Source organism: Phacochoerus africanus, chromosome 3 (genome assembly GCF_016906955.1).
Source record: "Phacochoerus africanus isolate WHEZ1 chromosome 3, ROS_Pafr_v1, whole genome shotgun sequence".
Lineage (NCBI taxonomy): Eukaryota > Metazoa > Chordata > Mammalia > Artiodactyla > Suidae > Phacochoerus > Phacochoerus africanus.
Window position 1 is genome coordinate 78,742,736 of NC_062546.1, and position 12,044 is coordinate 78,754,779.

Below are 12,044 nucleotides of genomic sequence, written 5' to 3' on the forward strand. Positions count from 1 at the left end.
CATATGGAAGTTCCAAGCTAGGGGCCAAATTGGAGCTTCAGCTGTTGGTTTATACCACAGCCACAGCCACAGCCACAGATCTGTGACCTACACCACAGCTCAGGACAATGCTGGATCCTTAGCCTACCAAGTAGGGCCAGGGATTGAACCCACATCTTCATGGATACTAGTTGGATTTGTTACCTCTGAGCAACAATGGAGACTCCCAGAATCACCCGAGTATTTTTAAATACAGGGAGGTGGATCCCATCAGCAAAAATTCTGATTTATTTAGTCTAGGTAGGATGGAATGCTTCCCCAGTAAGTCAATGTGCAGCCATGACTGGGAACTAGTAGGTTAGATACTTTTAGGTTTCTTCCTAACAAGCTAGTATTCTAGTATATGACTGTTCTAGAACTTCTTAGTTGTGATCAGTCAGTTACTCTCTTTTCATGCATAGAGAACACCATCTAAGAGTCTGACATGCTAGTCCCATCCTACTCTGCCTCCTCTTACATTTTCTTTCAGGTCAATAAAATTATATTTGGTAGCAGCCACAGAGAAAGGGACATAGTGTGAGGTTCATCACCTAAAGGAAAAACAAAGGCTATATGTAGGGTCATTCTGAAGCCCTCTGAATTACCTTATTTCTAGCTCCTGAATTGGGGCATGTTTTGGTCTCTACACCCAGATTTGATCTTTCCCATCACCAGTATCCACAAAAGGCATGGGATCAGTTTCAGGGGAGACCAGATGAGATGGCACAGCCAGATAATTATAAATCTGTTTTTAACCCAAATGCAAACAACTCAAAATACACATACAGCTGTCCACTGGTCTGTAGTAAAGTGTAGTTTTATCGGGAAAAAGAAGGTGGACTTCTGGTTATGATATGGATTACACAGACCACATACAACCCCCAGTAAAGAATATACTAACTGAGCAATTTCAATGCATCTCAGTACTTTAAATCACAGAAGGATAATACCATCAGCAACCTTTCACTGTGATCTGGCCAAATTCCAATTGCCAGTGTCTAAATCTTTGTGCCCATGAGCTTCTACCAAAACAGTAGAAGGATCACTTATGCTTGGCCCAAAGTGCACAGAGTGGACATTCTCCTCAATGAGGGACTCTCTGAAATTTCAATACAGCTATCCCAGTTTCCTGGCCCCTCATGTCTGATCATGAATTTTGTATAGTCTCCTGGAGTTCTCCACAAGCTTAATCTTCTGTGGCTACTATGGCACATAGCTTCATAACAGAGGTACTGTATTGTTTCTTCCCTTCTCTGAAGCACTTTTTATTCTCTTCCCAGTGGTATGCTCTGCACTTGATATACAAATTCTTGATCTCAAATCCTATCTCAGGTTCTGCTTCTGGGAGAATCCAGCCTAAAACAACACTGCTATCAGCTTTCAAGGTGCTCATTAAGAACTAAGCAGTATCTCTCTTGTGGGGGTGGTGTGGAGAGGCAACCAAATATCAAAACTAAGAATAAATGAGAAAACCATACAGTAAGGAAAGGAGACCCAAGTAAGGGTGAATGAGGAGTGTGAGGGGCTGGTGGAGGCAGAATCCAATGCAGACAGTCCCCAGCTTATGATTTTTTGACTTTATGATGGTACAAAAGAAATACACATTCAATAGAAACAATAGTCCAAATTTTGAATTTTGATCCTTCGCTGGTCCAATGATAATCTCTCATGATTCTGCACAGGGGCAGGGAGCAGCAGCTGCCAGTCAGCCATGGGATCAGGAGGGTAAAGGACCAATACATTTACAACTGTTTTGTAACCCAGGCAACATTTCAGTTTTTTTCCCTTTCACTACAGAATTAAGTAAATTACATAAAATATTCAACAATTTTGTTATTAAACGAGCTTTGCATTAGGTGATTTTGCTCTACTATAGGCTAATGGAAGTATTCTGAGCATATTTAAGGTAGCTAGGCTAAGCTATGGTGTTTGATAAGGTAAATGAATTCAATGCATTTTTGACTTAAGATATTTTCAACTTACGATGGCTTTATCTGGACATAACGCCACCGTAAATCAAGATCTATATTAAATAGTTACTAGGGTAGGACACTTTTAGTAGTTGAATTTGAGCAAAGACTTAGAAGTATAAAAATACACTTATGCTAGTATCGAATGTCCTTTCAAATAAACAAAATACAAAAATTTGGACCAACAATGACTTCAACTCTTCTGTGTTCCCTTGCTTCAAAAACAGAGAAAAGAAACAGCAATTTTCACTCTGTGTTGCTGCCATTCTAGTTTATGACAAATGGTTCCCATTGGCCCCTGTTTGACATACAGTACATTGGAAAGCCAACTCAACTCACATTTCTTTCCCAATATTGTTATTCAAACTAATTTACCTTGGATTCTAAGGGCGACAAGATTGGTGTCTATTAGGATGGAAGATGGCTTTGGACAACACTTTCGTTACTTAGGAATATCCTTTGGAGGCACACTTTACAATTGGTTCCATCCATGCTTTCAGCACAGGTGATAAGCACAGTTCCTTACCTTGTCATCTAAGAGAAAGATTTATCTTCAGGGAGGAAAGCAACAACTCCAATCTGCCTTGGGCAGTCTATATTTAAATGGTAGCAGAGCTTAATTTTAATCCAATGTAGAGGGAATTTGATGAGGCGCTTTTAGATAAGAAGTGATAAAGTCAATCCACATATTTAATTTCATTCAAGAATGCTTGATGATTCATAATTAAAAGGCAATTTCTATTAAAAGAGACATTAGACATTAACCAATTGATTTATAGGATCATCCTGAGACTGTAAAATTCTCACTTTATAAGAGAGCCTGTCTAAAGGCTAATAAAGACATCTAAAGATAGAAGTAGCTCCTTCCTCCTGATTTAGGCAGTTTCCCTGGCCTGAGGGCCTTGCTGATTTGACCATGAGGTCACAGAATGAGGCCAGATCAGGAAATGTCTTATAAACTATATTATATAGTTTTTTCTTTATCCCAAAGGTAATAAGAAAGAGGGAGAGGAAGCATGATTGATAGATATGGTGGTTGTTTAGGAGAGATGTGAGCAGAGTCTAGCAAGAAGGCAGCACTCAGACACTTGTTCTCTTTGGGAAAAGAGCTATGACTTGGGAGGAGCCAGCAGTCATTGATGTGCTATGATGTGGGAAATGCTAAGACAGACATTTAATGTACCCATGTGGCATTCACACTTTTTTTCCATGATGTCAGACAGGTTATATTACAAGTCATTATCTAGAATTATATACTATCTGCATTTAGGAAGATCTATAATAATATACAAGTTAAAATGAAATGTCAATTATTTACTGAAGTTGAATATACACATAGGCTATGACCTAGGAATTCTACTCTTACGTCTGTACCCAATAGAAATGCATACATGTGCACACCACAAGATGCGCACAGGAATCGTTGCAGCAGTGTTATTTATAATAACCCCAAATCAGAAACAACCCAAAAGTCCATCCACTAACAATGAAAAATGGATAAAGTGTGAGATATGTATATATATTATATATAAAATCTAATAATGGGATATATACAAGAATACAACATAAAGCAATGACAATGAACAAAATTTTCTATACATTATAACATGGATAAATATTACAAACGTCGTGCAGAGGAGAAAAAGGCAGACACAAGAGTACATAGTGCAGAACCCATCTGTATAAAGGTTTTTAAAATGATAAAATTAATTTGTCCTGTTAGAAGTTCTATTTGGTGAAAGGAAGGTGGTTGTAAAGGAGGTGGAGCTCAAACGAGGGCATATGAGAGGTTGATAAGGTATTATTTCTTGATGCGGGTGGTAAATGAATGGGAAGATTTCCTTTGTAAAAAGTCACAGAGTGCTACCTGTAATGACTTGTTTATTTTTCTGTTACACTCATTCATAAAAACATTTATATAAAGATCAAAGAGTCCCAAGCTCATAGGAAATTAGTTATGAATATCTAAAAATTTACGCCCATTTTTGCCACTAGGGAAACGGTGCAATGCCATATAAGATGTTTAGAAATAAAATAAAGCAGACTTCCCATAGAGGAAGTGGTGACAGCAGGTTTACTTTTGTATATAAGCTGAGTGATTACAATGAAAATATTGGATTTTGTATATCTCAGTAGCTAAATGTAAAAAGAAAAGCAATCTGCATAATTTAGATGTAAAGGGCAACATGGTATAAGTGAAAACAAACTGAATTAGAAACAGGAATTATGTGTTAGAGACCACGGAAAATTAAACATCTATCAAGTTTTTAACCATATGCCAGACAATAAGACAGGAAGTTTATTTTGATTTTATATTAATTAATATAATAATCTTATAAGGTAGTTGTTATTAAACCCATTTTACAGATTATGAGACTGAGACACAGAAAGGTTAAATAATAATAAATAATCTCCTGTACCCACAGCTAGAAGATGCAGGGTAGCCTTTGACCTCAGACTTGAATGACTCTTAACCCCTTATATACATCAATGGGTAAAGCTGGGCAAGTAATTACCCCCTTCTAAGCCTTAGTCTCTTCTTCTGTAAAGTGGGAAGGTACTCCCAGATTTGCTTCGAGTTGCAAAGAACTAGTGGTTGTATTCCTTGCTGATATTAGAAATGGCAGGTCAAGTCAACCACCGAGAAAATCTTTTCCAGAGATGACCTCAGCAGAAATTGGAGCTTCTGGGGCAAGACTCTCAATTAGGCAGTGTTCACCAATTTGCCTGATCAAAAGAAGCAGCAAAGACAAAGCTTTGCTAATAAATACACATTCTCATATCTACTCTAACCCTGCTGACCACAGTTTTCAGAGCAAGGGCCTGGGAAAGTATTTTTATACCAACCTTTCTCCTACCCATGGTGATGGTTCCATTCTTACAATCAGTAAAGGTTATGAAACAATACTCTATATTTCAAAAGGTTTAAATAAGCTTCTCAAAGAGACTATTTTTACCATGACTCAAGTCATACAGAAAAAATTAAATCACAATTCAACAAGTTCTTTTCCACTGGGTTCATTCAGGGGATTTAGTCAGGGCCTAGGTAACTTGCTTTCTGCTAACTTAATATTGGGATAAAGCTTAAAAAATCTAAAGAGTACAAACCTGCAACTAGTAGATAAATAAGTCCTGGAGATCTAATGTTCAGCATGGTGATTATAGTCAACAATTCTGTATGATAAATTTCAGTGTGGCTGAGAGTAGATCTTAATTGTTCTTACCACAAAAAGGAAATGATGGTTATATATGAGTGATGTGTTAACTAATGCTATGGTGGTAATCATATTGCAATACATAAATTTATCAAATCCAGTTATTATACATCTTAAACTAATGAGAGAGGAAGGAAAGGGGTAGGGCACAACCATTACAAGAATGATACAACCATTAAGAACAGCATACCCACAAAAATCAGTTAGAACCAAGTATGCTCAAGATGGTGGAAGAATCAACTTCCAGTAGACAATGCACCTCATTATATGCTCATCGTAATACATTAGTGAAGTGATACACCACAGGTGCCATAAAAGGCCAAAAGTGAGCTATGGCCCACTTCTGGGAATCCCTGCCTGCCCCGCTCCAAGACAGAGTATTCTTCCCACTCATTAGCCAATAAAATCACCTAGCCCATAAATCTAATCACAGCCACACCTCAGGGTGCTGTTCCCTCTTGAGAAGGACCTCATTCTGTATATGGAATGTGTATCCCCCTGGGCCACTCTCTCTGTCTTTTTTGTTGTTGTTGTTGTTGTTGTTGTTTGAGGCTTATGGAAGTTCCCAGGCTAAAGGTCTAATTGGAGCTATTGCTGCCAGCCTACGCCAGAGCCACGGAAATGCCAGATCTAAGCTGCATCTTCAAACTACACCATAGCTCACGGCAATGCCGGATCCTTAACCCACTTGGCGAGGCCAGGGATTGAACCTGCAACCTCATGGTTCCTAGTTGGATTCATTTCCGCTGCACTGAGACAGGAACTCCTCCCTTGGCCACTCTCAATTTTACAAATGACTGCATGCCCTGGGGCCACTCTCACCTTCTGAGGGGCCCATACTCTGTCTTTGGAGTATGTATCTCCCTGAATAAACCTGCTTTCACTATACTATTGCTGCTCTTAAATTCTTTCCTGCTCAAGCCAAGGACCCTCAACTGGGTCCTGATCATCCTCTCATGCCCCTTTACCCTGTATGGTGTTATGTGTCAATCATATCTCAAGAAGAAGAAGAACTAGAGAATCAGCATGCTGTTTAGAATCTTTCTTTTAAACAAATCTTTAGCAGGTTATTCGAAGGAAGTGCTACACTGCTCTTTAGGACTGCACCTAAAGCATATGAAAGTTCCCAGGCTAGGAATCCCTGCGGCTGTAGGCCTACGCCACAGCCACAGAAACACTGGATCTGAGCTGCGACTCACACTACAGCTTGGGGCAACACTGGATCCCAATCCCACTGAGTGAGGCCAGGGATTGAACCCACATCCTCATCAGTATTAGTTGGCTTCTTAACCCACTGAGACACCGCAGGAGCTCCAAGATCCGTATATTTTTTTAATGCATGAGAGGAAAAGGGAAGTTTCCATGCCATATTTATAGCTTAAAAGATAGGATGCTTTAGGAAAGAACTGAAATGTAGGTCCTGCCAATATTTTTTTTCTAGAGAAGTACCAAGCAGGTCTACTTGAAATATTTGGTTAAGACAACAGTTTTGCAAAATTTCAAATACAGATGATGCAATTTTCTGCTGATGTTACCTAATATAATATTCCAGAACTTCAGGAGTTAGGGGTTAGGGATAATACAAGGTACGAAAGCACACTGAAAGTGTTCCAGAGACAAAATTTTATACAATTTGCATGCTTCACAATTTTATAGCTGCCTCCTGCCAATCCGGGGAACCCTGTCTAGGGACAGCATTAGGTATATTTGCCAAGCTAGCTTAGTAGAGAACACTCCAGAGGTACATGGGAACATCATGCATAACAACTAGAAGTGAGTTTGAATATACACAGAGAAGAAAAACCCAGTTACTAAAAAAAAACAGTAAAATGCAAGAAAGTGGGCAACAGTTAGAGGAAAATTGCTTCTCATGAGTGATTCTGTCAGTTTTCAAGAAAAATGATCAAATTTGCAAAAAGATTTTAACAAGCCTGAAGGGTAGTCCTTTTGGAATGATCTAGAAGATGGTATGTTAGATGCAAATGCAGGAGGAGAGGAATCTCTTGAGAAGAAAAATACATTTTTTTTTCTTGGAGAGCAAGAACAAAAAGGAAAAGTTGCCTCTCCTCCAAGCTCTACTCAGCTCAGTTAGTGCAATGTCATAACTTGAGAATGGAGTTCGGATTGACAGACAAGCATAAAGAATACAAATGGACAAACACCAGCCCTTAGAAGCCATTTCACTCTGCCTATGAGACGGACTTTATAGTGATGATAATTACTGTGTTGGGAAGTGGTGAAATGTTTAGCAGTATCTGCCTTTATTAAATCTTCCTCCATGGGAGGAGGTTATTTATTAAACAACCCTGGGGAATAAATCATTCTGCTTCTCTTAATTCTATCACATATAGAATTTCATAGTTAGAACAAGTTCTCATTAAAGGTGTAGTCACCAACCCCCACCACCCCATGCAAGAAGGATGAACCTGAATGTGCTTAATCATGGTAAGAGTGGGATTCCCATATTAATGCTCAAGAAAACGACTTCTTGCTCCATTAAAGTCTGGGGCTCCTGCCAAAGCACCAATTCCAAAGTGAGCAGGACTCTGCCAGGAATGATTTGGACTAGGCTAAGATGAGTAGGAGTCCAGCTGGTGGAAAAGAAGCAAGAGGCCAAAACTGGTTAAGTCCAATTAAACTTTAAGTGTAGCCATATTTTTCTGTATAAACAAACATTCTGGTTGAATGACATCCTATTTCCACATCCTAACATGCTAGTAATAATTAATGAAGCTGGATCAAAATGAACATGAGCTATTTCTCTTTGGAAAATGTTTCTCATACAAAGCCACATTCTAGTCCATGCTAAAATATACCTGTATATCTTCAGAAAAAAAGTATTCTTTAAAATATGATTACCTTGCTATAAGAAATAAAATGCATTATACTTATCACCTCCAAATTTAGACTATTCTTTGGAGAGAAAACACCCTTTGAAATATCAGTTGTTTCTAGAGAACTCATGTATTTAATTTATATACTTTCATTCAGTTGAAAACATAATCAAAACTCTTCCAAAAATGTATTTAAATAGATAGATAGCATGCATTTAAAAATATAGATAATGAATTTCAATGTAAGATTTTTTTACTCAAACAGTGGATACATGGATTTGCAATATGTAAGCAACATAGAATTTTCTGAACTCCCTTGTCTTCAATTGTGTAAAGAACTCATAGAAAAATGTTAAGTCCAATGGAGCTTTAATGTCCTCATATTTGATCTTTTATTAAGCAGAATACCAAAAGAAAAAATACAGCAAAAATAAACAGTACAAATGCACTTAAATCCGCTCACCACAGTATAGACTGAAAAAATTTGTTATAATATGTATTTGATTATGCACAACAGAGTCAAGGGCATCAGCCAACTGACCTGATAATCCAAGAAACTATTTAGAAGTTCTCCCCTTAAAGAAATCCTTTGGGTAAACTGCATGCCTAATCTATTTAGCATCACAAATATACTTAGCAGACAGCCACAAAGGTATGGCTGTCACTTTGGCACTGCTGGAGAAAGAGCTATCCTGTTAACAGGTTTTAGTTTAAAAAGGAGGCTTTTTCTTGAGAGATTATAAATACTGATTTCACTAACAGATTTAGAGCCATTTATGAGCTTGGATACATAATACCAACCTTTTTATTTATACCCCTGAGTTAGATTTCAAAGGGGAGTCCAAACACCCAGGATTTTTCAGGCAACTCATGAAAGACTCTTTGGGCAGTAATAATTTGCAGGTTCTTATTTCTTCCTTCTAGAAGAGCTTGTGTGTTTTGAGAATTCGAATGACAAATCACAGCTTAAGAGACCAGAGTTCTAATAGACATTTTTCTGTCTATCCAGACAGAAGGCTTCTTTTCAACTAAAGCATCCAGAAAATATAATTTGACAATCCACAGGATGATGTACCAGTAGCTAAAATGAGTCTCAGAGGTAGAAAGACAGCCCTTGGCCTCAGAAAGATCTCATGTTCTAAAGACAAATGAAGGAGGAGGATGATAAAGCATATGCAGGTAATACTAACATTTACATCAGCATGTGCATAATATATATGAATACACATACGAAAGTTCAATTTCTTAACAAACAGCATGCTAGGCTTCATCTGATATACACTGAATTTTCCTCATGCATGGGTACTAGAGATATGCACCTCCCTTACTGCTATGATTTGGTTACAATTTTTAAAGGTCTTATGAGTGAATGGATGAGAGAATATTAATCTGGTTCCAAAAAATAGAAAAATAAATCTAAGCCTAAAAATCAATTGAAAAGGAGACAGATAACCTAAGGCCAGCAGTAAAATTGAACTTTATAGAAGAACCAGCCTCAGTGGGTGTACTTCTAACTAGATCATATTTCCAGCTTGGAGAAACAAATAGCGATCTCTTCTGAAGAAGGATTGCCATGAATAATAGAAGCTGGGAAATATTTCCTGAATAGTGAAAATTCCTGACAACCCAATTTATTTTTGGATGAATTAAAAAAATATGGATAACTTCAACAGATTTTTATATTAACACACACACACATATACAAAGGGGATTCTCTCATATATAGAAGATATATAAAGAAATCCACAGACAGCTTTCCACAAATACACTTAAGTACAGGTAAAAGTTTGCTTTCTTTAGAAATTTGAAAGGGGAGGATTATTACTTACTGTCTTGATCGATCAATTAACTTCTGTTAAAATATTAAGTTGAGATTTATTGAGATGAAGTTTTTCGATTCAAGTTTAACTAAGCCACATAACTTCTAGACACCTAAAACCTCTTGATATCAGAATACATGCCACACTAAATTTGATTTCTGATAATTAAATTCCAGGATTCACTTCTGAGCACCACATCAGCATCTTTGGAGGGCTACAAGCCCCTCCCTGAATGCGCAAACGCTAGAAACAGCTCCTATAGGCAAAGCCACCCTCGTTTAGTTTTCACATGTGGAATTTACCTAAATTATTCTTGAACCTGGGCTTAATTTTTAGCATGTATGACTTCTTAAGGTTACAAGTTTTATACATCAATTAACTGTTTAGAATGAGTTTCCTTTAAGTTGTAACAGGCATACCAGTACCTTTATCTTATACTCCCAAATTTGATACAGATGTTTCTGTACATTTGCCTATACATATGGAAAATGTAGTTTTATAATCTGTGCTCAAATGAAGTCCTTTTACTCCCTTGATAATTTCTTAGCTCATAAAACTAGCATATTAATATTAGTATTTAACATGTGTTATAAAGGCTTAAGTTTTTTTGATGGTTTTGAGGGGAGAGAATTATCATACATAATTCATAATTATAAATGCTTGGTAGATTTTTCCCTTTTTAAATGCCTGCATAATCCCCTAGGGAGAGTTAGTCTTCATGCAAAGTACTCATTTGAAAGTCCTCCTTTGACCATCAGCCTCAGACTTTCACTGCTCTGATTATTTCTTTCCTGTGTTCATTAATCATACCCCATTCTTCCTTCCCCTAAACCACTGTACTTGTGTTTTGTTTTGTTTTGTTTTTGCAACCTTTATGTTGATTTTGCAATCCTCTTCATCATCTTTATCCAATATGTTTTATATCTACTTTAAGAAAATGGGATCATTATGTTACCCTACATATCTATACTTTTTTTTCCTTTTTGGCCACACCCTGGCCAGGGACTGAATCTGAGCTGCAGCTGCCACCTACACTATAGCTGTGGCAACACCGGATCCTTAACCCTGTGTGCCAGGCTGGGGATCAAACCCGTGCTGCCACAGAACAACTCTTGATCCTTAACCTGCTGCACTATAGTGGGAACTCCTATCCTACATAATCTTAAACAACAAGACAAGCCTAATACTCTGTCCTACGTTAGAACACAAAATATTTTTGCCATAATAATAATTTTTCATTTTCAGTGAGTTATGCATCTTTTACCAAAACTAGGGGAAAAAAATAGCTAGAGATTGTCAGTCTTGAATTGACAAATGATATCTAAATACAAATAGTATTAGATATGCTATTCAAATTAATTAAAAACAGGTGTGTGGATTTCCCTTCCATTAAACAACGTTTATAGAAAATCGAATCAAGATGGAGTTAAGAGGGCATAAATGAATATAACAGAATGAGTAATAGAAGCCTGCATAGCCATTTGTTAAAGGAGTTTCAAAGTCATAAAGGATCTACTTCCTCATATAAGATACTCTTCACCTTTCTAAGAATAAAGAGCTTTTAACAATCACCATCTTGTACTCCACCTATTCAACTGATTAAAATTTATATATTAGTCCTAATACAATAAGAGAACATAATCATGGGAGAAATTTGCATTATTATAATTCTTAACTAAATCTTAAGACTCTGCTACATGGGCAGAGACAACTGAAATACTCTAATCAACTCTGATTACTTAAGATGGTAATTTTCCTAGATGTCTATATGGAAGGGTATCCTTCAGGATTATATTTATAAAAAACAGCTTTCATTTGGGATCCAAGGTAGAGAAATAACTCAGAAGAGATATGAAGAGGTGTGGAAGCATTGATGAGATTAGGAACAAAGAAAACTTGGATGAAGGGTTAAGTGAAGGAAAAAATTGAACATCATTTTTGGAGTATATGGATGAGACCACTAATTACATCTATTGCCGTAAAATAATTGACATTCTTTCAACAATATCTCTCTCTCAGACACACACACACACAGCCCTACCTTTCATAATATCATGATTGATCAAATTACATTTCAAGATAATTTAAAATACAATTTTATTTCATTTTTGTAAACATTCTTATTGCTGTTACCAAGTTGTTCTCAGTATTACCTAAGAGTGAGCAAAGCTTCAATGACTAATTCTA

The 12,044-nt window shown here is 37.0% G+C and overlaps 1 protein-coding gene across 1 annotated transcript in view; it reads right to left on the reverse strand.

The window, feature by feature from the left end:
- THSD7B (thrombospondin type 1 domain containing 7B) overlaps nt 1–12,044 on the reverse strand; it is an 832,155-nt gene that overhangs the window by 220,074 nt on the left and 600,037 nt on the right. The window lies entirely within an intron of this gene.